This window comes from Monopterus albus, unplaced genomic scaffold (assembly GCF_001952655.1).
Source record: "Monopterus albus unplaced genomic scaffold, M_albus_1.0 scaffold29.1, whole genome shotgun sequence".
NCBI lineage: Eukaryota > Metazoa > Chordata > Actinopteri > Synbranchiformes > Synbranchidae > Monopterus > Monopterus albus.
In genome coordinates this window covers 385202-409607 of record NW_018127909.1, presented here as the reverse complement: position 1 = coordinate 409607, position 24406 = coordinate 385202, and the positions used below count along the sequence as shown (strand labels likewise).

Below are 24406 nucleotides of genomic sequence, written 5' to 3'. Positions count from 1 at the left end.
GTGTAACAATGAAATCCTTAGACAGCAGCTTTTACAACTCCTCAGTGGGTATGATATGATCCATACAATGCCTCCCTACCATGTATTACAAGTGAATTCACTGTACCATGGTGTTGCATGGACAGCTACTGCATAAAAGACAAATCAGGTTGCAATAAAACTTAGAAACCATGATGGGTTTGTGTATGTAAGCGGCCATGATGGATCTCTAAGATAAACGACAAATGATAATGTCCTGCCAATCAATGCAGACACACACACTTAGGATGCACAGGCGCACATCAAATGGAGCTAGAACATCTGTCAGACACTGGACCAATGGTTTACTTAAAAGATGAGGAGGGGTCTGGTGAATGCTCTGCTATTCATTTATCTTGCATTACTGTCCATTGGTTTTAATTATGGTTGGATCTTTCAAGTTAGAATTAGGCATGCTTCAACAACAGAGATGTTCGTGTGTTTTACCATTGTTTCTGTGGGACTTATAGCACATGGGGGCACAGGTACATATGTGTGTGTGAAGGCTTTTTGTCTGTCCTTCAGTCTCCCTTCATGTTCATCCATCTGTGTATTTGCATGTGTACAGACACATTTTTGTAATTGATGAACATTTCTTCTTGTGTATGTGTGTGTGCACGTTTGTGTGCACTTTGCCACGTATGTGCAGAATTGGTCTGCCTTATTTTCTCGGCACAGCTGCAATAGGACTGGATTGATGTGTAACCCAAGCCGGCACTTTAAAGGGCGAGAGGCCTGGACAGACGCAGACTTGCTAGTGTACCAGATGGGGCTTTATGATGAAAAGAGCATAATCCCCATCCAGGCATCACTTCCATCATTTGTGCACTACAAAGCCATTCACAGCTTTTTTTATTGCAAGAAATAATTGCTTTTTTCCCCACAGACCTAGAAAGAGCATAGATTTTTGTTTCTCTCCTCCTTCTCTTGGTTTCACTCTTCCCCTTCTCACATCCTTCTGTTTCTCCATCCTTCAATATCACACTCATCTCTTTTTTTGACCTCCCACCCCGCAACTCCCCCTTTGCTCTTGAAGACTTGCAAATGTGGCATTAGCTAATATTCAGAGAGCCAGACAAGCGATCCCTTTTTATCTGCCAGAGTCGTACAATGTGTGCATTGGAAATGAATGCTGCACCAGGACATGCCTCTGATTGGTATTCAATATACATGTCACTGCAGGACATGCTAGTTTGGGGTTACTCTCTCTCCCTCTTGCTCCGTGTCTCCCTCTCTCATCCTCTCTTAATTCCAGCTATTGAAAATGCCTTTTCTTTGCTACTGTCACTTAGAAAGAAGACAGCAAATTGGACACAGGGGCAATTAATAGGCTGGACCAGTGTACTGTAAATGTGGCTGACATATTTTTCCATTTTTGTTGCATTAAATTGCATGACTTACAGATAGTGCATTACATTTGGATGTGTCCTCTCCCACCATGTCTACAATATGTTTTATAGAAATCAGGTTTGTTTCTTTTTTCAGACTTGAAGTTTTATAGTATCATCTATAATGTTTCTCCTTTCTCCTCCATTATATATAAATCATATATCTCTCTCATTATTTCAATAACAAATATATTCATTGAACATAGTTGTTTTTAACATGGCACACATCTGTATCCTACTATCTGAAATCCCCTGCCCTTTTTAGGCTAAGTTATTTTCTTTTTATTATTATTATTATGAAGCACATGCAGTTGGTCTTTCTTAATTTTTTCAGCTGCCTGTTTTCCTAGTTCTAAGAGCTTCACTGTGAACGCCAGGGGAAAGGACTCCTCTCTGTCTTAAACTTACATCACAATTGCTCAATATGTCAGGCATTGGACTTGCATTTACATGAGGTGTAGCCTGCATGAAAATTGACATGGTAGAAGTGGTGTGTGGCTTCAGCACAAGTTAGCTATGATACCCTCACCAGGACTCAGGTGACATACACCAGAGTAGAGATTTGCTGCTCTGATTCCAAGGAACTCACAGTCAGAGTGAGAGGCAAGTGGGAATAAAAAACATTGTGTACAAATGCAACAATACATTTTTTTTTATTTCAAAGCATACACATAAATACAAAAAAAAGTAAGCATGAATGAAATGTTCCCATCTAAGCTGTTTTTAGTACTAGTACTTCAGACAAGTAGTTTATGAACACACTCAGTGTGAGGAGATACTTATGTGATGAGAACACAAAGGCTGTTGAACACATGGATCTGTTTGCAATTCAAACTTCCTCTTGTACTTTCCCTTTAGCAGAGAGAAAAAGAAAGTGTCCTGGTGCTGGCGGTGAGTCAGTACTCCACTCCAGCCCAACACACAATCACTCCTCTCCTGTTGAAATCTAGGGGCCTATCTTTTGGTTCCTTCATGTGGGCCTCATTCCAGGTTTGCATTGGCCCTCTTCCAGGTGTGGGAAGTGAAGTGTAAACAGTTTACAGATCTGCTGTGGCTGGGGAGGGCCAAGGGCTTTAGCTGGGAGGAATGTAACCTGAACACCACTGGGAGGCAGCGCTGTGAGATGGAGCATTCATCCATATTATGTCAGGGCCTGACAGGAAACTGACCCAGTAGTTCAAGGGAGAGCTGGGTGGTGAGAACGCCTGCTGACATCAGGGTTCTGGCAGAGGCACAGAGGCTGCTTGGCTTTTGCTCCATCACCTATCACACTTGATACTTTGTAATGGACTGTAGCAGGGCTGACATGTGTTTTAGAAAAATACATAAACAAGGGCTGCCCGAAGTAAAGTGTAGATCAAGCACCTTGCATAAAGCATGCCTATCTTACAGAGCAGTTAACTATGTAATGAATTACATTGGAATATGAGAAATCACACATGTATTTTGTGACTTATCTCCATCTTCATATGTTTTTGCATGCTTGAAATATTTTACCAAAGACAGCCTCTTTAGTAAAATTGCCGCCTTCATAACTGTTGTCTGTTATCGGTGCTAGAATGCCACTGGATTTATGTCATGGTTGGCAGCATACGTGGGACCAAGACTACGCAAAAAAGTGAAGCCGTGCTGTCTATTAAGAGGACATGTCAGCACAGTACTGCAGTCATTATTTGTATTGCAAACAAACTGAATTTCATGTGGAAAATGAGTGCAATTTCAAAATAATGGCCTTGCTCAGTTCAGTTTAGCACTTTCTACTTTTGCATGAAAGGAAAGTTAGAGGTAGCCTGATAATGAGACTGAATTGCAGTTTCATTTTACTTACATTTATTCAGTTTGACACTGTGTTCATGTTAGCCAGTTTCTTGTTGATATAAGGTTTTATTTGTTTTGTTATGCCCTAACTACTCATAACATGTTATCAAGCCTTCCTGTGGGCTTTATTTTCAGTTAAGACAAAGGCTGCCGTTGCTATGGACATTTAATTTCATTCCCATAGACCAGAAATTAGAAAGTTACTAGTTCTATAGTTGGAATTGCAGCAACCTGTACAGCTGTCAGTCTTTTAAAAGCATTTACCTTGCTCTGAAGAAAGATTCATCAACATTCTTAATCTTGCATACAAAGCTCTTATTGGTCAGCTGTTTCTTCAGCTGGCTGAAACACCATCAGTGCACATAATATCAGGATTACATGTTACAGTCTGATTCAACAGGTCTGGAGCCACGCTAAGTTAAGCTGCTTTTCCACTATTGGAACCTAACAAGTGGTACACTTCGTGCTTCCCTTAACTTTAACAAGTTGACGCAGACTGTCCTACTTTGCTTTTCATGGTATTTTCTGTGTCAGTCTCTGTTTAGAGGGCAATTTAGCTGCGTGTGTGTATTTGTGTGTAAAAGGAGCAGGCACAGGACGTGAAGGATCACTCCACAGTACAGCACTCAGCCAGTAACAGAGACTGAATGAGCAGCTTATCAAACAGCTGTTGAACAAGCAGAACACAAACTTGCAGAAATGTGACATCCTCTTCTCTTTGCCCACAGTCCACTCACTGAAGTCCCCCTTTTGCCTTTAAATCAGCAAGTATGATTACACACGGTGCTTATAATGCAAAACTTTCAAATGTGAAGATCCCAACATTTAACCAGTCACGGGTGACTGCTGTGCATGCACCCACCCCCTCCTCCATTGTGTTCCTGGAACTTGATTTTACTGCTACCTCCTGAGAGGAGCTGAAATTTAGCTCCCGGAATCTCCAAAGTGAGCAGAGGGCAACGGAAACAAGCGTAGGACCCGTGACCATTGTTACTCGGCTAGACACATTTAGGTAGGTTCCTATAATGAAAAAAGCCTATTAGTGGTATTACACAAGGCAAAAAGGGGTAGCTACCTGGTCAGGAAGTTTAACAAACTGCATTTATCCAAGCAGCTAGATGGTCATATCACATATTCATGGGCTGCTTGCTGTATTTAGCATCATGCATGTTTAAAACTCACCTGGTGACACATGATGTGGACGTTCTGCTTCTGTTGTCTAACAGTGAATTCTGCTGAGCCTGCCGTTGCTGTAACTCTAAAACTCAGTGCAGGAAAATGAGGTGCTGGCAGGAGCTTTGAGGAAGTAGACACAGATCTCCAAGGACACATACCACCCAACACATCAAAGGACCTAGAGGACGTGTTTGATGGGGAAACCACACTGGTTTTCAAAGCATTGTAGTCCTGCATCTCACTAGTCCTCCAGTGCCCACGATAGAAATTCTAATACGCCCACCTGTCAGTTAATTGAAGCCCCATGCTGTCCCTTGAGGGACAGCAGGCCAGGCTTTAGAGAGCATGTTTGTCTCGCTGCATGCTCGCCATTAATTATTATTCCTCGATCGCTGCCTCAGTAACACAGTGTATTGTTTGGGTGTGTTTTTGTGTCTTGTCACCAATCTCTTGTCTTGGGAGAAGACACTGCTGTGTGACAGAAAGCGATCACACCAGCCACATATTCACATATCAGCCTACCCTTGGGGATATTGGCTGAGGACATGTATGGTTGTCAGCATTGTTATATTTTATCATAGGGATGGTGGTGGAATACAGGGTCTGTACCTTTGTTATCTGCATAACAACAGAATCTATAGTCGAGGACATGAAAAGAGATTTATCTCAATATTTGAAAGTGAAGGTAATTGTTTATGGTACTTTAGATAGATGACTACACATACACACACACACACACATACACAGAGCAGTCCTGTCATTCCAGACATGTCCCCTTCCCCAGAGACAGACGATCTTCCAGACAGACAGGAAGTCAGCCCTGTCTGTGTGTGCAGGTCATAGAGAGGAGGAAGTGATGAGTGATGGCAGCTGATCTGAGCACAGCCATGTTTCAGCATATGGCAGATGTGCAGTTGAAGTATACACAATATCTTTGTGAAACACAGCTCAGCATATCATGTGTATATTAGAGTTGTCCTGCTGGGAATCATATTTAACATGCACAAACCCACCTATGTTTTCCAGCTTAATGTGCCTATTTAGCCAGGAAGGGGAATAACGATGCCTTCTGCTGACTGTTCTGAAAAATTATACGTTAGAGCCCTGACTAATGGTATTTAGCTGCAGTGATAAAATAACATGTCTGCAGCATATACATACTGTATATATAAAACACTTCAGTAATGGACACAAGCTCTTGGAACTCTTGGACAGATCCCCTCCCTAACTGTCACTGCCACGGTGCACAGTGTTTCTATAGTTTCCCTCTCAGCCTCTGTGACCTGCTATCTCCAGACCAAATGACTGGTTAGGACATTGAAAGGGAAATTGTATGCATTCCTTCATAATTGTAAGAGGTATTTACATATGCTCTCTAAATAATTATGTGGTCCAGCCGGGAGCATCCAATGAATTTTTCACAAAAGCACTTTCTGCTATTTACATTCCTAAAATGTAATGTGGTTTACTTATGCAGCTGGACGGCACAAATCAAAGCATTCATTCCCGGGGACCAAGTGCAGGCAGAAAGACGAGGAAGAAAAGAGAAAGCGATAGACAGAAGGGGGGGGGGAGGAGAAAAAGTTCAAAGCGTGCGGGGTCAACCTTGAGGGCCACTCTCTCAGTGCCTTTTCACTGCCTGCGTGAATACATAACCACCAATTGACTTTCTAACTTGGAGGGGCCCTCATAAAGTATGCAGTTTGATAATAATGGTTATCATGGGCCCTTTTTTGTTTCCACTTTGTTTTAGTCTAGAAGCATCTAAAGCAAAATGTGTATTAAATAATGATGGGGCTGCTGCTGCTGCCTGCTTCCCTTTAGTTCCATGATTTGCTTCTAAGATACAATATGACAGCCAATGATTTCCCTCTACACTGCACTTATAAATGCCCTTCCTGCTGGATTTTCCTCTGATTGGATCAAAGCTTTGACCTGTGTTGCCAGGTGACCTTACTGCTCCCATTGGTGGCTCCAGAGTAAAAATCCTTATCGGGGCACCTGGGAATTACCTTGACAGTGGCATAGTCTGCAGCTGTCACCAAGCCCTTGTCTGTTTGATGTCACCTCTGACACCGGCCTCTGTTGCGATTGCCAGGGAGATCTGACGCCCTTGCTGGGGTGTGAATAATAGAATACATCTACCTGTCTTCAACCACCGTTGTCACCTGTGCTCCCTATGATGAAATGTTCCCACGCTTACCTTCAGGGGTGATGTGTTCTTTCTGTCTGTTCCAGGGTACAAAGCAAGGTGTCGGTGGCCAACCATGGGAAAAAGCTGTCAACAAGGTGGCTCAGCCGGCAGTGCCCGGGGTTCCCATGGGGCCCGAGATCTGCCTGAAGTGGAGAGTCAAGGACGCTGAGAGATGACAAGGGACAGCTTGAGAAATGGAGGACTCTTCACTGTCTGAGCAGACGCAATGGGCCACAGTCAACAGTGAGAAACATCAAATGATGTTCTGTCCTCTCCTTGTTCAGTCACCAAGCTACCATAGCATATAATCTGAGTGTCCATTTCAAACATATTCATTTTGCTCATGAATTTTTTCTTTCTTTATTCCAATTGCTCATGCTATTCTGTTACATTTTCATGTTTTTATTATATTCTGAATTCCATAAGATTCCTCTTTTTGAGAACACTTTGTTTTCAATTAGCATGAGCAGACTTATTCATGACAGCTTCCTCTGTTTTGCCAGTGGTTGCTCACAGACCTCTGGCCTGTCAGACTAAGCACAGTAATGCTCATAAAAGGACTCCACCACCACTCACAGCTGTGTAGGTCACCACTTTAACATGCTGATCCCTGCAAATGAGGTTTTGAGGACTGGCAAGTGCAAATGATTAGACGGATGAGGCAAAGGATGGATGGATGGATTCTGTGGTGTTTGTAAAGGGTGAGGGACCATGTTTAGCAGCTGTGAGAAGGAGAGAGCTGTGGTTTGGCTTTACATGTTGCTCTTTCCTTAGCTGCTGTCACTCCTCACGACCAAAAGGAATATTGCTGCCAACTGGTTGATGATGTGACTTTTTATTTTCCTGAGTTTTAATCAGAATATTCACTAAATGCACTGATGTGCTTTTAAAGCAGATTTAGGAAGGGTTCACTTGCAGTCCATGATAGTGATATTTACACAAACATCACAAACTGCAGCGGTGTGCAGGGAAATAACAATCATGGTTGTGTGGCCACAGTGGCTCCCATCAAAGCCACCGTCCTCATGGTGCACACGTGTGTCAGGAGTCATCTGCTGTGGATTATTGTAGTCTGGGAATGTCTGTGGGTTGATCTGGATCCTATCATTTTGTCACCATATGTCACCTCTTACACACTTTGGAAGAACTGTGATATATGCAATGTCGCGCATGACTCACTAAATATGAATTTCACTTTTCATGAACTCTTTATGGAGAGCATTTTAAAACAAAATTAGCATTCATAGTAGTCATAGTTTTGTTGGTCATGATGAAACAACCCAAATTTCATGACTAAACATATGAACTGACATCTTGATGCTTACAGTAGTTGGAGCTCTGAATCAACATGAAGCTGAGCAGACAAACCAGGTTCATGCTCTACTCAATATGAGTGTCCACATGTAGGATTGAAAAGTCTTCACTTATCTTGGTATTGACAAGGCTTCACAATTTACCAAGATAAAACTGCATTGAAAGTGAATGTAAAATATATAACCTTGGAGTATTCCTCTCCTCATTCTCTCTCGTTGTCCCTTGTGTTTCTTAATTTCTAACAGCCAGTCTGTTCTTACATGTCTACCTTTTTCTACCCCTCTCTCTGTCTCTCTCTATAAGCTGGTTAGGGATGCATTTCTCAATCCCTAAATGCACACAGAAATGCTCAGCATTCTGGCATCAGCACTTCTTAAAATGGGCTGCTGCCACCTCTGTTCCAGCTGGAGCTTCAGCAATCTTGGAGTGAGAAGGAGAGATGAGAGTGGGAGGAAAATCTGCTAAATCCAACAAATTCAGGAATGTATTTTCATTAAAACAAGTTTTTGTGAAGGGACTGGGAAGGTGGAGGATAGATATGGAGTATCAGAAGTATTCAGACCCAGCAGCTCAATGGCTGCACAGTGCTACAAGTATTAGAGAAGCAGAGAATGGGGATACCTTACATAAGGTGTAGAAAACACAAGGCTGGAAAATTTATTCGGCTGCAGGATCTGCTAACAGGAGTTTGAGGAGAAAGCTCCAGTTTCAAATGCCTGTCTCTCTGCTTGTTGCCAGGTATATTAAGGAACGGTGTTTCCATGTGTATGCACATTCATGCTTGTGTGTGGCACTTCTATCACTAGCTAGAGTCTTCATCCCTCTAGATCCTCCATTATCCAGTCCATACATGTCTAGATTTGTTTCTTGCCCTGGTCAGTTTCCAGGACAAGTAATTACCAACCATGGAAACACATGACTTCCTGGAAGAAGCTTATCGGTGTACACACACCATCCACTGCCTTAAATGTACCTAGCAAGCTGGGAGCAACATCACAGAACTGCATTATCCCTCTGTATCCCTCTACAGTTGGGGTACCTGCTTTTTTCTCTTTACATTCACAAAAAGACATGGTGATGGGTTCTTATTCTCACCTTGTCCTGCTTTTTTCTTTTCTCTGTTCTGCCCCAATGAATATTTTTATTAACAATAAGAAAATGACTTCTTCTCTTTTGGAAAATGTTTTTAGGGAAGCAGCTGAGCTCAGCTGAGTTGATTGTTTCCATTTCATGGCATGCAACTGTTTGGTTGCACTCTGACCAATCATATCAACCTTGTTTCCAGCAGCAGCTGTTGGTGAAACTCATTGTGCCTGTGCAGAATCAAACAGCAGACAAGTTAAGTATGGGTTAAGTAATCAGTCCCATTTACTACAAGAGGTTCACTGCTGTTTAAAAGGTAGGGGTCACCTTCATTTTTCCAGTCTTTATTTTGCCATATAAGCAGCTCAAGTCCAGTGAATAACCTGAAATGGCACAAAGCTAAAAGGTAAATGCCAGAGCTAAAACAAGTAAACCAAAAAAGTCACAAAAAATTAAAACTGTATGCAAATGTTGTATAAAAGGGGCCTTTTTCAGGGATCAAGTAATAGGTTAACTTCCATCTTTTCTGTTGCATTGGAAGTACTGTACATGAAGCCTTTACAATTGATGCAAACTGTTTCCTAACACATGTCCTAACTTTTGTCAATTATTTATGGCCACAAATTGTATACAATTCTGTACAAAGACAGTGTCCTATGAAGCGTTATTTAGAAACAGGCAGTTACCAAAGGAAGTCAGACCTTCTCAGGATTTCAGACTATACCAGGACACACACACAGACATACACAAAATCCCTCCAGGCTGTGTAGAGGAAAATACCAAGACAGTAGCTTCAGATGATGGAGTGGCAGCGCAGTGTCTAGACTTTCCAGACGAAAGCAAAGCAACATACAAGTGCAATACATCTGTGGGAACTTCTGCAACAGTATCTATTCGAACAATATTTGATTTCTGTTGTAGAAAGAACACAAGTGTGCTCAGCTGTTCAATTGCACTAATAATAGCTGGAAAAATGGATGTGACCCCAAACTTTTGAAAGGTATTGTGATATCACTAAAGAAGTTAAATGTGGGAAGAAACACAAGCAGTCATACAGACATTAATCAGACCCTTAGGTTAGCCAAACTTAATTGGAAAAAATGATAGCTAGCAGAGGAGTCATTACTCAAACTGTCAATAGTTTTTCTTCCTTTCCTTTTATTGTATTTGTGAACTTCTATTTGCCTGCTTAACAGTTCTTGTGTGTAGGTGTATGTTTTTGTTTGTCTATGCATCTACTTTTCATTGTTAATTTGTAAATCATCTTTGAGTATCATGAAAAGCCCTCTATAAATTAAATGCATTATTATTACTTATTATGAACATAGTGTTATAATAAATCTAGCCACAGGGGTTATACCTGACAGAAATTAGACCGTAAACTTCAATACTGAGACCCCAAGTTGTGATAAACCAGAGTTATCCCTAAACACTCAGGCCAGGTGTCTATGTAGGCATTTTACCACAGGGCACTGACACTAGATCCTGTATTTTGGTGGCAGCTGCTCTCTTCCTATCTGTTTCAGCACTTTGTTATCTGTCTCAAATAGCTTCCCGTGGGTGTTTATTATCACCTAAAAGGCTGAAACCAGGAAGAAATTTATCAATCAGTATCATTCTGTGCTTTCAGTAATCCCTGCCTGCGTGTAATAGGCTGCTGAGATGCACCTTTCCTATGTGCTGACTCGGGCAGGTGAACAGACCCACCAGGCCCTCCATGCACTTGCTCCACTGCCCTTGATCCTTGTGGTGGATGCACATGGGGACCATCCGGTGTCAAAAGGCCTACTGCTCTCTTGAACAACAGGAATTAACTCTTGCATGGCTTTAAACTAACACAAACACAGAGAGAATGGGATATGTGCATGATTACAAAACAGGAGGGAACATCATATGGTAGAATAATATTAATCTAATTAAATGACACACATAAAAACACACGTATCTGTCAGGGAGGTGTGTGTGGAGCTCCCGTGAAGGTGGAGGTGAGAACCCAATTAAAGAGCCAGTAAGCAGGGACAGCAGAACAGAGTTTAATGTCTTTCTCTGGAACAGAATCAGATCGGAGCAGAAATAGTCTGGATGGATCAGGCAGAGAGTAATGCTTAGTTCGGTCCACGGTCGGGGTCTCCAGCAGGGCAGCAGGGAAGGCAAAGCACTCTCTAGTCAGTAGTACAGGCGAGGTATCATTACCAGGAGAGCAGTCCAACAAAAGGGATGAGGCAGTATCTTGGGTCAATAGAACAGGCAGGGTGTCGGTATCAGAATAATCAGGCACTGAGAGAAAAAGAGCTGGAGAGTCTAGACAATGCATAGAACAATCTGGCAGCTCCCCACAGAGTGAGGAGCCGCTATATGCTGTGGTGAGCAGGTGTGAATGATTGAGTGGCAGGTGATACCAATGTGGTTGATGATATGAAATTCCTGGGAGTCAGGGTGAGCTGGGGACAGGAAGTAGTTACAGAATAAGAGCATGTGGCAGGAAGTGGATGGGGTAGAATCATGACACTATCATCACTGACAATGTGCACACATTTGCTACTGCGCATGTGCAAAGGTACTGCCAAATTGTTACACATATTGGAGATTTTCAATCTGAAGTTCAGGAGCAGATCATGCCCAAAGCATACACTTCTTCCTCTCCCAGGCAAATTTAAACTGCTAAGAAAGACTCACTTCCGCTTTTGCTTTTTCTCCGACAGATTGAATGACGTATATATGGTTACTCACCCTGGACTGTTCAGTAGTTTACACATCCAACAAAGAGCTGTTCATCTCCATCACAGGATCGTCTCAAACTTCAGCCTTTTTTGAAGGTGCCACTGCAGACCCTGCCCCACCATCCACAGCATCCGGCAGATTTCATGATGTTTTGAGCAATGGACTGCAGCGACCTGAGATAGTTCTCTTGCACTTCTCCTGTCTCATGAGGCCTCCTCCAACTGCTATGCTCCTCATTCGTCATGCAGGAGAATTTCCCGGTGCCATTTTTCTCCTTTCCTGAGAGATCTTTGAGCCGCTCTGGTAATCCTGCTTTTTCCAGTAGCAAACGTCATTTGTTCTGCACATGTGCTTGGGCACATTCTCCATCAGTCCTCTAAAGTTACATTCTGACTTGACTGTTGCAGGACTAGAGGAGCATCATATTCCATTCCACAGATCAGTTAACAAGCCACTCCATTCCAACTGTTTCCTTTTCCACTTTGCCAAAACCTCACCTGAGGAACTCACTCATACATTCAACCTCTCAGGCACCCTCATAGCATAGCCACTAAGTTAGCCGCTCTACTTCCACTTCTTCCACTACATCCATTTCTGGTACAGGGCAATATGCAGCTTCCTCTTTTGCCTCTTTTCTGTTCCCCATAGAAGAAGAAGAAGATGAAGAAGAAATAAAATACACAGCATTTAAAAGTTTTGTCACACAGCACTAACTTAAAATACCACAAGTATTATTTTCCTTTTAGTTCCAAAGTATTATTTAGTAGATGTGAACCAAGTCATTATATTCTATGGTGTTGCTCTTAAGGTTGGGAACTATTCAATATGCCCACAATCCGCTCGAAGGCAGTGCTTTCTCAGCTGATTTCCTCCTCCACACTATAAAACTCTTGCACTACTATCCACCGAGCTGCACAGCCTCCTGCTCTCATGTCCGCATAAAAATCACTCCTACAGTGGGGCAAGTTCAACAGTTCAGTGTCCTCCTCCTGCCATGACCTCTTCACTCTCCCAAGCAAAGCTGTAGGCAGTTTCTGCATCTGCTTGTCTTTCTGTTCCCTACTTTTTTCATTCACTGAGCACCAAGATGTCCACTGTCTCTTTTTATCTTGGGCACAGGACTACCTACTTTGATCCTGTTGTCTTTTCCTTTCTGTCTCTCTAATTCTCCTCATTTGGCACCAAGCTGGTTTTCCCACTTTCCTGGCACTGGAATGCCGCCTGTCCCCTCATCTCTCTTCTCCCTCAAGTGTTGATGTATGCTTCTCCACCACTACATCACCTGGAGATTTAGAGCAGAGTCCTGCTTGACTTTGCCTACTTTCTCCACAATGTGGACCAGTTCTCCAACAAGGCGGTGGTTCCACTCATAATGATCATATCGACACTGCAAACAATGTGTCACCACAATGTTTCATCCATGTTTTCTCATTCTGTGGTGGAAGTCAATCCCACTCAGCCTGTCCCCACAATCCCACAAGTTACGACCACATAACAAGTCAGCAAAAAAATTCATCAGGGTTGCACCAGGAAATACCGTGACACAGAATGCCTTTTAATCAGTTTCTCTGCCCGTGATGGCAGCACAGTCCCAAGCCTCACAGTTAATCCTCACTGACAAAGCTCTCTGAAACATGCAGCAGTCCATGCTCAAAATGTGCCGTGAGGTGCAAATCGAAGGACTTCAACACATGCCACCAGCAAGGCTTCTTTCCTTTCCAACACCAGACTGTCACCTCTCCATTGCTCTGCAGGCACTGGGCTGTCTGAGGCCTTCCCATCTCATACAAACTCCAGGCTGCAATCTGCTTTCTCCTCCACCAGAGCTGCTCTGCCAGCATGAAAAACTTCATTGTTCCACAACTGACGCCACTGCCTTGGTACAGATGGGTGCTCTTTGACACTACTAACCAGTAGGTGCTCTCTCCTACCATGCCTCTTATGTTTATTCATGCAAAACAGCTTCTGCAAAAAAACCTTGAACCACCAATCATTACTTACCTTCTTAAACATAACAACACCAACCAGCCACGCAACCCTATACCCGTCCTTCATTTCTAGCTTCAATCCACCTTAAGCCCATACAAGCCACTCACCTGTCACCTATAACTTTGAATGCACACTGACCCCCTTTTTGTCTAGGACTTTGGACAGTTGCTACAAGGTTCTGGTTCCTTCACCACATCAAGACCAATCATCTCTCTCCAGCATCTCACCCAACCTCTACTTCAGACATTCAGTCAGAATAGGAGCAGATTCAGCCACCTACAGCACATCAGATCCAACCTGAAGGACACTGAATGCATCCTACTGACTCTTATTTCCTGGAAGGTTTTGGAGGCCCGCAAGCGCCCCAGAGCATTGTGGATCCCCAAAGCCAACACACAATCACATAGAAACACCCAGTCATTAGAGTAAGGATGATGGACAGCAACACACATACAGTGCCTTGCGAAAGTATTCGGCCCCCTTGAACTTTGCGACCTTTTGCCATATTTCAGGCTTCAAACATAAAGATATAAAACTGTAATTTTTTGTGAAGAATCAACAACAAGTGGGACACAATCATGAAGTGGAACGAAATTTATTGGATATTTCAAACTTTTTTAACAAATAAAAAACTGAAAAATTGGGCGTGCAAAATTATTCAGCCCCTTTACTTTCAGTGCAGCAAACTCTCTCCAGAAGTTCAGTGAGGATCTCTGAATGATCCAATGTTGACCTAAATGACAAAGGATGATAAATAGAATCCACCTGTGTGGAATCAAGTCTCCATATAAATGCACCTGCACTGTGATAGTCTCAGAGGTCCGTTTAAAGCGCAGAGAGCATCATGAAGAACAAGGAACACACCAGGCAGGTCCGAGATACTGTTGTGGAGAAGTTTAAAGCCGGATTTGGATACAAAAAGATTTCCCAAGCTTTAAACATCCCAAGGAGCACTGTGCAAGCGATAATATTGAAATGGAAGGAGTATCAGACCACTGCAAATCTACCAAGACCTGGCCGTCCCTCTAAACTTTCAGCTCATACAAGGAGAAGACTGATCAGAGATGCAGCCAAGAGGCCCATGATCACTCTGGATGAACTGCAGAGATCTACAGCTGAGGTGGGAGACTCTGTCCATAGGACAACAATCAGTCGTATACTGCACAAATCTGGCCTTTATGGAAGAGTGGCAAGAAGAAAGCCATTTCTTAAAGATATCCATAAAAAGTGTCGTTTAAAGTTTGCCACAAGCCACCTGGGAGACACACCAAACATGTGGAAGAAGGTGCTCTGGTCAGATGAAACCAAAATCGAACTTTTTGGCAACACTGCAAAACGTTATGTTTGGCGTAAAAGCAACACAGCTCATCACCCTGAACACACCATCCCCATTGTCAAACATGGTGGTGGCAGCATCGTGGTTTGGGCCTGCTTTTCTTCAGCAGGGACAGGGAAGATGGTTAAAATTGATGGGAAGATGGATGGAGCCAAATACAGGACCATTCTGGAAGGAAACCTGATGGAGTCTGCAAAAGACCTGAGACTGGGATGGAGATTTGTCTTCCAACAAGACAATGATCCAAACCATAAAGCAAAATCTACAATGGAATGGTTCACAAATAAACATATCCAGGTGTTAGAATGGCCAAGTCAAAGTCCAGACCTGAATCCACTCGAGAATCTGTGGAAAGAACTGAAAACTGCTGTTCACAAACGCTCTCCATCCAATCTCACTGAGCTCGAGCTGTTTTGCAAGGAGGAATGGGCAAAATTTAAGTCTCTTGATGTGCAAAACTGATAGAGACATACCCCAAGCGACTTACAGCTGTAATCGCAGCAAAAGGTGGCGCTACAAAGTATTAACTTAAGGGGGCTGAATAATTTTGCATGCCCAATTTTTCAGTTTTTTTATTTGTTAAAAAAGTTTGAAATATCCAATAAATTTTGTTCCACTTCATGATTGTGTCCCACTTGTTGTTGATTCTTCACAAAAAATTACAGTTTTATATCTTTATGTTTGAAGCCTGAAATGTGGCAAAAGGTCGTTAAGTTCAAGGGGGGCGAATACTTTTGCAAGGCACTGTATATAGAGGAGTATCCCTCATAAAAACAAGGTCTACAGTGTGGCACTGGTTCGGTTTTTCAAACCACTGGTGGTAGTGGGGTGTAAGCTGACACCTCATGATACCACTGACATCAGAGGGCTGCAATGTGCAGGCCAGATGAGGCCAACCATTTGCTCAGTATCACCACATACAGTCAAACTCCCACAAGACGCCCTGTGTCCATCTCCCTCTATCTTCCTCCTCCTCACCCCCTCTCTTTGCTGTTGCCATGGGGTGCAGGAGGGTGATGGTGCATTTGAAGACTGGTGCAGAGTGAGAGGTGATAGAAGATGGAAGGGCAAAAAAGGAAAGGAGGCAGTGGAGTAAGATAGGGGTGAAAGAGACTGAACAGGGGCAGAAAAACAGATGGAGAATGAGAAAGATTAGAGAATAAAGGGGGGGGGGGAGTAAAACCAATGAGAGTGGATGGTAGGGGTTTATTGTTGTTTCCTTAAAAAAAGCTGTAGACTCTGTATTTGACTCATAGCACTGCTACCGGGCGGAGGAACACACCTTATACATACATACACACACACACACACACACACACACACACACACACTGTGTTTTCATTCCTTGTGGGGCCTTTACATGGACTTACATTTCCTGTAGACTTATCCTAACCTTTACCATAACCACTACTTCCCTAACACCTAACCTCATTCTAACACCTAAACCATGTTGCCACCCTAAAATTCAGTGATTTCCTTGTGGGGACTAGCTTCTGGTCCCCACAAGTATGGCCTAGCCCCCACAGTGTGAGTGTGTTAATAGGTTTCAGTCCTCATGATGTAAGTAATACAAAGACACCTTTTGCTTGTGCTACATGGCAATCACCATGGTAACGAAATGTACAGAACACAACCAGGGTGGGATATTTTTGAGTTTCAAAGGCATGGAAACAACAATAGGGATGATAAAGAGAGGAAAAGAACTGGGGAGGGAAAGAAAAAGGCTGTGAGAGAGAACAAGAGTTACATCAGCCTAAGTACAAGCAGATGGATGGGTGAGCATGTGCTGGTGAGCGTGAGTGTCCAAGGTCACAGCTTAGAACTGTCTGTGTGCAGAAAGGGGAGAAGGAGGGTGGAGGCTAAAGGGAACATCAGTGGAAAGGACCTGTAACACATTAAAGAGTCAGTTCACAAAAACATTGTACCTACTTGCTGGTTTCTGGTGATCCAGATAGTTTTAGTTTTATTTGTACAAATTCTGAGATATGTCTTTTTCCCTCTGTCCCAATACAACCAAGGCGAAATTTGAATTTGGAAAAACAAATCATTTTTTATTTGTGTGAAAACCACAAATTGAATTCTATTCACCTTCATTGTATTGTGGTGGATGCAGAAAGAAAAAAATTAAAACCAAAACCAAATGTATGCACTACAGGTGAGAATATGGGGGTAAACTAGGCCTTTAAAACAACAGAAACAATGTAAACAATACTCACAGGATGCCTTTCGTATAAGCTGGGGACATGTTCATATTCCTGTATGTGTTTGTGGTGGCCTAAATGCAAGTACATGTCTCTGTGTGTTTGTGGGTATGTTTGTGTGTGTGTGTTCTCCCCAATAAAAGCTCACCCCCCCATTCTGGGAGTAGATTTAGCAAGGACAGCTGAGTTCATTTCAGAAGTTAAAGCAAGTCAGAGGTCAGACACTGTTGTAGGTGGCCTCTTGTACTCAGATCACCATCTAGCAGTTGGCAAATAAATCAGTCTTGCTGAGCCGTTTGGCAAGCATGACATACCTCCCTCCGTCACTGTCTATCTATCAGTCTGTCTTTTGTGCTTTCCCCTGTACACACACACACACACACACACACAGTCCAACCGCTACATGTAATGCTACATGTGGCCCATGTCTCCCCACTGGACATGACCACCACTGCCACCCTGAAACTTCCTGAGAGCTAACTCACATTTAATTCTGTGCAGTGATCCAGGTCCATGTATTTTTCTTTTTTAAATTTTTCTGTGCTCAGATGAAGTTTTGCATGTTATTAGTTTATTTATTTGTGCATTTATACAGGTCAGATGCTCAAATGCACTCATGTAACTCCTACAGTGGCGTATATCTACATGCACACATTTGTACATTACACATATATACTGTACATTTGAATACATGAAAATGTTGTAGACACAGAAGCAGAGATCAATTGTCCCCTCTCCTTCTACTCTGCTGGCCATTGATCTCAGTTGAGAACAAACAGCGTTCGACTATGCAGGAAGGCCATCTTTTTAAGGTGGAACTGGGTATGGGTTGGAGTCAGGTACAGGAAAAATACATATTGAACATTATAGTATTTTAGCTGAACGTTTCCCAAATTTCTTGCCTGGTCAGACCAGAAAATGGCACAGGAGGAATGCTTATTTACAAATTATTACATAATTTGTTAGTTACTCTTAAGCCAGTGACACTTAAAGCTTGGTGGAACAGTGACTAGTGGTCACAGGGATATTTTTTTCACTCATCTTTTTACAATGATTGATTGCTTCCCAGTGGTGGTAGAAGTACTCAGATCCCTTGCATAAGTAAAAGTCCTGCACTTAAAGTATAAGTAAAAGTATAAAAATATTAGCATCAAAACATACTTAAAGTACTCAAAGTAAAAGTTATTATTATACAGCAGGACACATTTAACATTAATGTGTATCCTATGATTTGAATATATTTACTGAAGCATTACTGTTCATTACATTTAATGCTGGGTGCCTTGTGAATTTTTCACCAGAGATCAGTAAAGTCTTATGATTATATTATGTTTTTTTTTTTTTGTAATAATCAGTTTCTGAAAAGTAACTAGTAACTCATGTTAGAAAACAAATGTGGTGGATTAAAAAGTACAATATTTGCCCTAAAATGTAATGAAGTCAAAATATGAAGTAGCACAAAATCAAAATACTCAAGTAAAGTACAGATACCTCAAAATTGTACTTAGGTACAGTACTTGAGTAAATGTATCTAGTTACTTTCCACCATTGTGGGTTCCTACATCAGTATGCACTTTTCTGCTAAATGCAGGACTGTTTCCGTTATTTCACAGCTTCCACAGAGATGTTTGTATTTGTAACATTTCTCTCATTTTCCTATTGGTTTTAAGATGTCTAATCTCAACTGGAAAATGATGATGTCATGTATGTATGCACCAATCAGGATTCAGCTAAATTTTAATTGAAACCTGATGATGGCTGTGGCCTGTTTGCTTAAGTTGTCTGTCAATTGAATCTGATCAAGCCACACTCACACAGCCCTGACGAGGCAGATTGGAAGCAGTTTTGACCGTAAAATAATAAAAAAAAAACTCAAACAATAACTGTCACGTATTAGGTCACAAATGCCCAGTGTTATGATGATATGAGTTTCAGCTTTTACACAGTAAAACTTTCTCACTACTGACTGCAAATCACGCCTCCACTGTAGATCAGTATAAATTCGAACAGGACAGCTTTTATAAAACTGTACAAAGTAATGCAGCATTTTGAACTCCCCAGGGATCTGCTTTCTCAGCTGGCAGCTCTGTCAGTATGGTTTATAATTAGTCAGAGGTTACCAAACCAAACAAATAATTTCAACTGTGTGTATTTGCCTTTTCAAGTGACTCCACTGATTGCAGCCATTCTTGTTTTGCTGCTAAGTGCTGCTAATCAGACATTCAAACAATCTGCCACCTGCTCCAGGAATACCTTTCTGCTATCATAACTGGGGGAGAGACCTCAAATAATCTGTGTAATTTATGGAAACCTTTGTAACTTCCTGAAACCACAATTCAACAGACATTCCCACTTCTCTGTTTTCATTCATTAACTTTTCAGTTATACACCTAGTACAACACCACAGATGTCTTTGTCGTTCACACCAGTGTGTTTCAAGGAAACTTGCCTTGCCGTGGCTCCAGCTGTAGTTTGTGTCTGTAGTTCGTTTTCACCCAGACATTTGCCTTTCTTACTCATTTTTATTTGGTGTAGCTGTGGCGAACGGCGCTACTGGAGCAACTTTTTCACATTCACCACATGCTGTATTTTATACTGTTTACCTCAAGATTGTCACAGCCAAAGAATAAACTGTTGCCCAGTCGTGTCTGTGAGCATTATCAACCACTGTGCTGTGGTTCTTTTGTGTCTAATGAGCTTTTAACACATAAATGTGTTCCTCCAACTGGACGTCCCAGGTCATGTTTCATTGTCTCACTGGTACATGAACCAACACACCTCCACCAACGCAGCCCTTTTTGTTTTTCAGGGCAAATGTCTCTGTGAATCCACCCGGAGAGACCCAAGCGTTAAGCGGAAGGTTTCTTTCTTGACTGAATCGATAGAAACAAGGCACAAGTGCCCCCACAGGTCTCCAGCCTGTGACTTCTATCAGCCTCATTTTTTGGAGTGATGATCCAAACCGACTACGACAGACCAGGGTCGTGTACTGCTACAGATAGGGCAGGCTGAGCTCAGAGTGCATGCGACTTTTACCATGACGATATGCCTCAAAAGATAATTTGATGATCTGTGTGTTTTGCTGCCAGGTTACGCCACCACCTCTACCATCTCCTCCCAACCCCTCCTTCTCCAGTTCCTTCATTGCTGCAGTAACTTATTAATTTCTGTCAGCAGGTTTTTCCTGCCATTTAGAGATACTACCAAATCACATTATGCCTGTCATGGATTATGTGTACAGGCAACACATGTCCTTGAAGAAGAAAGGAAAAAAAAAGATCAAAGATGTTCTATGGAAGATGGACGTGTTTGTGTGTGAGTGTGTGTTTGCATCCCACATATGTTTGATGGGGAATGCAGGCAGCTTTCAGTTTCTTACCAAAATGATATAATTATTAGCATTCTAACATATTTTTGGGGATTCCGCTGAGTGCAGTATGGAACATTTAATGGTCATCTATGCAGTTGTTTGGCTGTTGATTCAATTAGAGATGACTGTCACAATCAGAAAGGCCACAGAGCCATATTCCCATATTTACTCAGATGTGTGTGTGTTTGTGTGTGGAAAAGGATTTGAAGCTGTCACTTTGTAATTACCTCAGCAAATACAGGCTTGGACAGAGTTGACTGAAGGCTTCCAGTTGGACAGCCTTGGGAGAAAATGAGAAGTGACAGACCACATAATGTGGCGAGGGACATAAATAACTTTTACCCCTCTCTTCGTCATAGCGACATGGATGATACTTTAAGGATTTTGAAAAAGAGAAACAGAGAGTGAGGGATAGATGAGCTGAAATAAGAGAATATCCCTTGCTTTCATCTCTAGAAAAAAATTTGACATCCTCTCTCACTTGCTTTGATGAAAGTCTGGCTTTTTTGGGGGGTGTTTTATCCTCTTACACAAGGTGTATGTATTATAGGCTGTGTGCGATTTGTGTGATTCACATGTGCACTCACATATTGTGATGAACACCGGCACGCACTGGTGTCATTTTTTTTTCCAGCACAATGTGTGTAGGTGGCATAAGGAAGCTTGCTTTGTGTGTGTGTGTGTGAGTGTGAGGGGCTTTTCTTAGTGCCAGTCAGCGTTGGAGGGCCTAAATATTTCATTTTCCATCCTCATCAAGTACAAAAGTCCAGGGGTTTGTGTTTTACCCACTGGCCGTTCAGCTTCATTTTGTTGTCTAGGACTTTCTTCGCCATCCTGTGTTCTTTCAGCTCTGGGCAGGTTGTTACTGAAACAACAACACTATTGTTACAGCAGATGTGTGTGTCAGTGTGAGTCCTGCATTCATCACTGAAGAAACACTTCCGCATTGTAGGGACTAATGGTACGTCTTCCAGCTACTTCAAGCCCCAGATATGCAATTTTATATACACGCATACACTATATACATCCTTTCAAACTTTACCATTCTGCCTCTGGCTCTATACCACCACTGTCTGTCTATCTTTCTCCTTACCTCTTTTTTCTCTGTCTTCTCCTGCCCTCCGTGCACCTCCACCACTCTGCCTGGCTGTAGTCCAGCTATAGATTGTTAATTATGGTTTGTACATGATGCACAGTCTCGCCTCCAAATACTACAGCACTATTCTTTGGCAGACATCAAAGTGTCAGTGTTTCATTCCATGGGGATTGGTGATGGTAGTGTGTGATAAGGCCCCTGCCTGCTCACTGAATTAAACGCCCATGGCTGGGTGCAGGTACTCAGGATCTAATGAACAGACACTGAAACAGGCGTTCATACACAGTCTATTCATTTAAACAATGAAATAAAGATGCAGAAACATGACACAGGAGGGATATGTACATGTTATAAATAGAGCAAAAACATGTCACAAACACTCAAAATAAACTTCATCTGTCTTGATTAAACTATGGACTAAGCATCTAAGCAAATTCTTCTTCCTTTCATCTGTCTTCTCTCAGAAAAAAAAGCTTTATGTTGGTCAATATGTCCACAGAGATCTGCCGTACACTCACTGTCCTTCACTCATCTCTCATCTTACAACCCTGTGGCAAATTGGATTTTTAAACAGCTCGTTTTTGATCTTTCCCCCAAACTCATAATTGACTGGTTTTCTGGCTCTCTCTCTCTTTCTGTCTCACCAGCAAACTTAATGAAACAAGAATTGGTACAAAATGAAAATAACAAAGAGCAGTCTCTATAGCAACTCTCGCCATGATTTGTACAAAGGACAAATGACAAGTGTTTAAAGGGCTGTGGGGCGTTTTAATGTTCAGTTTGTGTTTTCTCTTGTCGACTGAGAAGGTCTCGGGAGACAGCAGGAAAAACAGCCATGAAAGGAAAATTACAGAGACAGACAGACCGAGGGGCAGAGGGAGAGAGAGCGATAGAAACTCGTCCTTGCTGATCAGTGCGTGTGCTATTGTCTGTTCTGTTCTTTGTCCACAAGGACAATGACAGAGGAGAGGAGGCATTGAGGCAAGTGATGCATATAAACAGTGTTTAAGGCTCTTGTACCAAATACCTGACCACAAGTTGGATATAAACATAGCTGCCCTGCTGCTAGTACCACAAGTGTTCAATCCTCACATTGTATGAAGATATTAACAAACCTTAGATTTGTCACCACTGTTATGAAATTCTACAACCTCCCCCCGTTGATTACTTGAATTAAACACTGCATGTCATCTCATAGGTTTACTGAATATATCCAGTCCACTGCAACGTGGGTCTTATTCTTGCGATTTTATTTGTAAAGATGATAAAATTGTACTCAGAAGGTTAATTTATGAGATCTGGGAACAGTATTACTAAAATTCACATGTGGGGCAAGAAACTGGAGCAGATAGGTTTAAAACACACCCACAGGTGAGCCACATTCATTTGGAAGAAAAAGCATCAAGGTTTAGTTTTTAAATAACCGACCAAATTCACCATTGACTTACTATACTTATTGTAGTTGACCAACATTTATTATTTTAGAAAGCATTATGGTCTTTTACAATGAATAAAGACTACACTAAAAATTACAGCAAGTAATTAACTGTATGCTTTTAAGATTTTAAAATAATGTAACTTTTACAGTGTGATTGTTAGGGTGCGCTCGAACACAGAGTGAGCGAGCACATAAAAAGGGGACCCAGGTGGCTGGCTTCAGTGCAAGCAGTGAGGTTTATTTACAGTGAAGGTAGTGACATATATACAGGAGGAGTAATGAGGTAGATGACCGGGTGTCGATCAGCAGCAGCAGAAAAACAGTCAGTGGTATGATGGATGATGATGTACCGGGCTGCGGACGCAGAGGTCACTCCTGGGCTGGTCGAGGTGGAGGTGATGATGGCTGTAGATAGAAGAGGAGAGATAAACTGGGTAAGGGAGACTGTGCATCAACCTGGGAGGCGGTGGCTGGTGGTGTAGATTAAATCCAGGGGGGTCCAGAGGAGAGGTCCAAAGAGGAAGAAGACACTAGAGATGGCAGGGCAGGATAATGACTAGGGTGCTAACAAGGACTAGAGAAAACAAAGACAATCTTAGCATAAACTTGATAAAACAACATAACAACCACTGGCCTGAAGACAGAGAAAGAACTGGCAGGGGAGTGACTGGTGAACAGTGTATAAGTATGGAGGAGACTAATGAGGTGCAGCTGGTGAGTAATCAGGGAAGCGGGGAAGGTGTGTTGAATAGTGTAATCAGTGCAAGGGCTAGGCTAGTGTGAGAAAAAGAAGAGAGGAAGGTGGAGCTGGGCAAACCTGACACTTCCTTGTTTCCAAGGAACTGCTACATTTTAGACATTGCTCTCCTGTTCCAATAAAACTGCTCTGCCTGTGTGTGTGTATATTGCTTCCTCTTCCTGGGCTCAGATCTAATCTCTATTTCAACTATTCAAGGAATCCCCATAAACTATAGCTTCCCCGGCCCATTAACCAGGTGGTGGTAATAAAGTAACTGTGGACCCTCTTTGCTAAAGCTGTAAATCTAATGAGATTTCAGTGTTTTAGTGAACCAGTCTCCCTTGATGTTAACCAGTGCTTCAGTTGGCTAACACAGTAAATACTGACCAGTGATTCAGTGAACACATAGGGTGATATATAGATATGTAACTACATAAACATAAACACAACTGTGAGATTAAAGTATATAGACTTATGTATGCTATATAATAAAAACCCTAACTAATTATATTCTTTTCTATCTAA

General features: G+C 42.2%; 1 long non-coding RNA gene across 1 annotated transcript in view; it reads left to right on the top strand.

Moving 5' to 3' along the window:
• LOC109957960 (uncharacterized) overlaps positions 1 to 24406 on the top strand; it is a 35693-nt gene that overhangs the window by 4330 nt on the left and 6957 nt on the right. The window contains exon 2 of the long non-coding RNA XR_002274617.1: positions 6639 to 6837. This is a non-coding gene — a long non-coding RNA (uncharacterized LOC109957960). The remainder of the gene's footprint in view (positions 1 to 6638; positions 6838 to 24406) is intronic.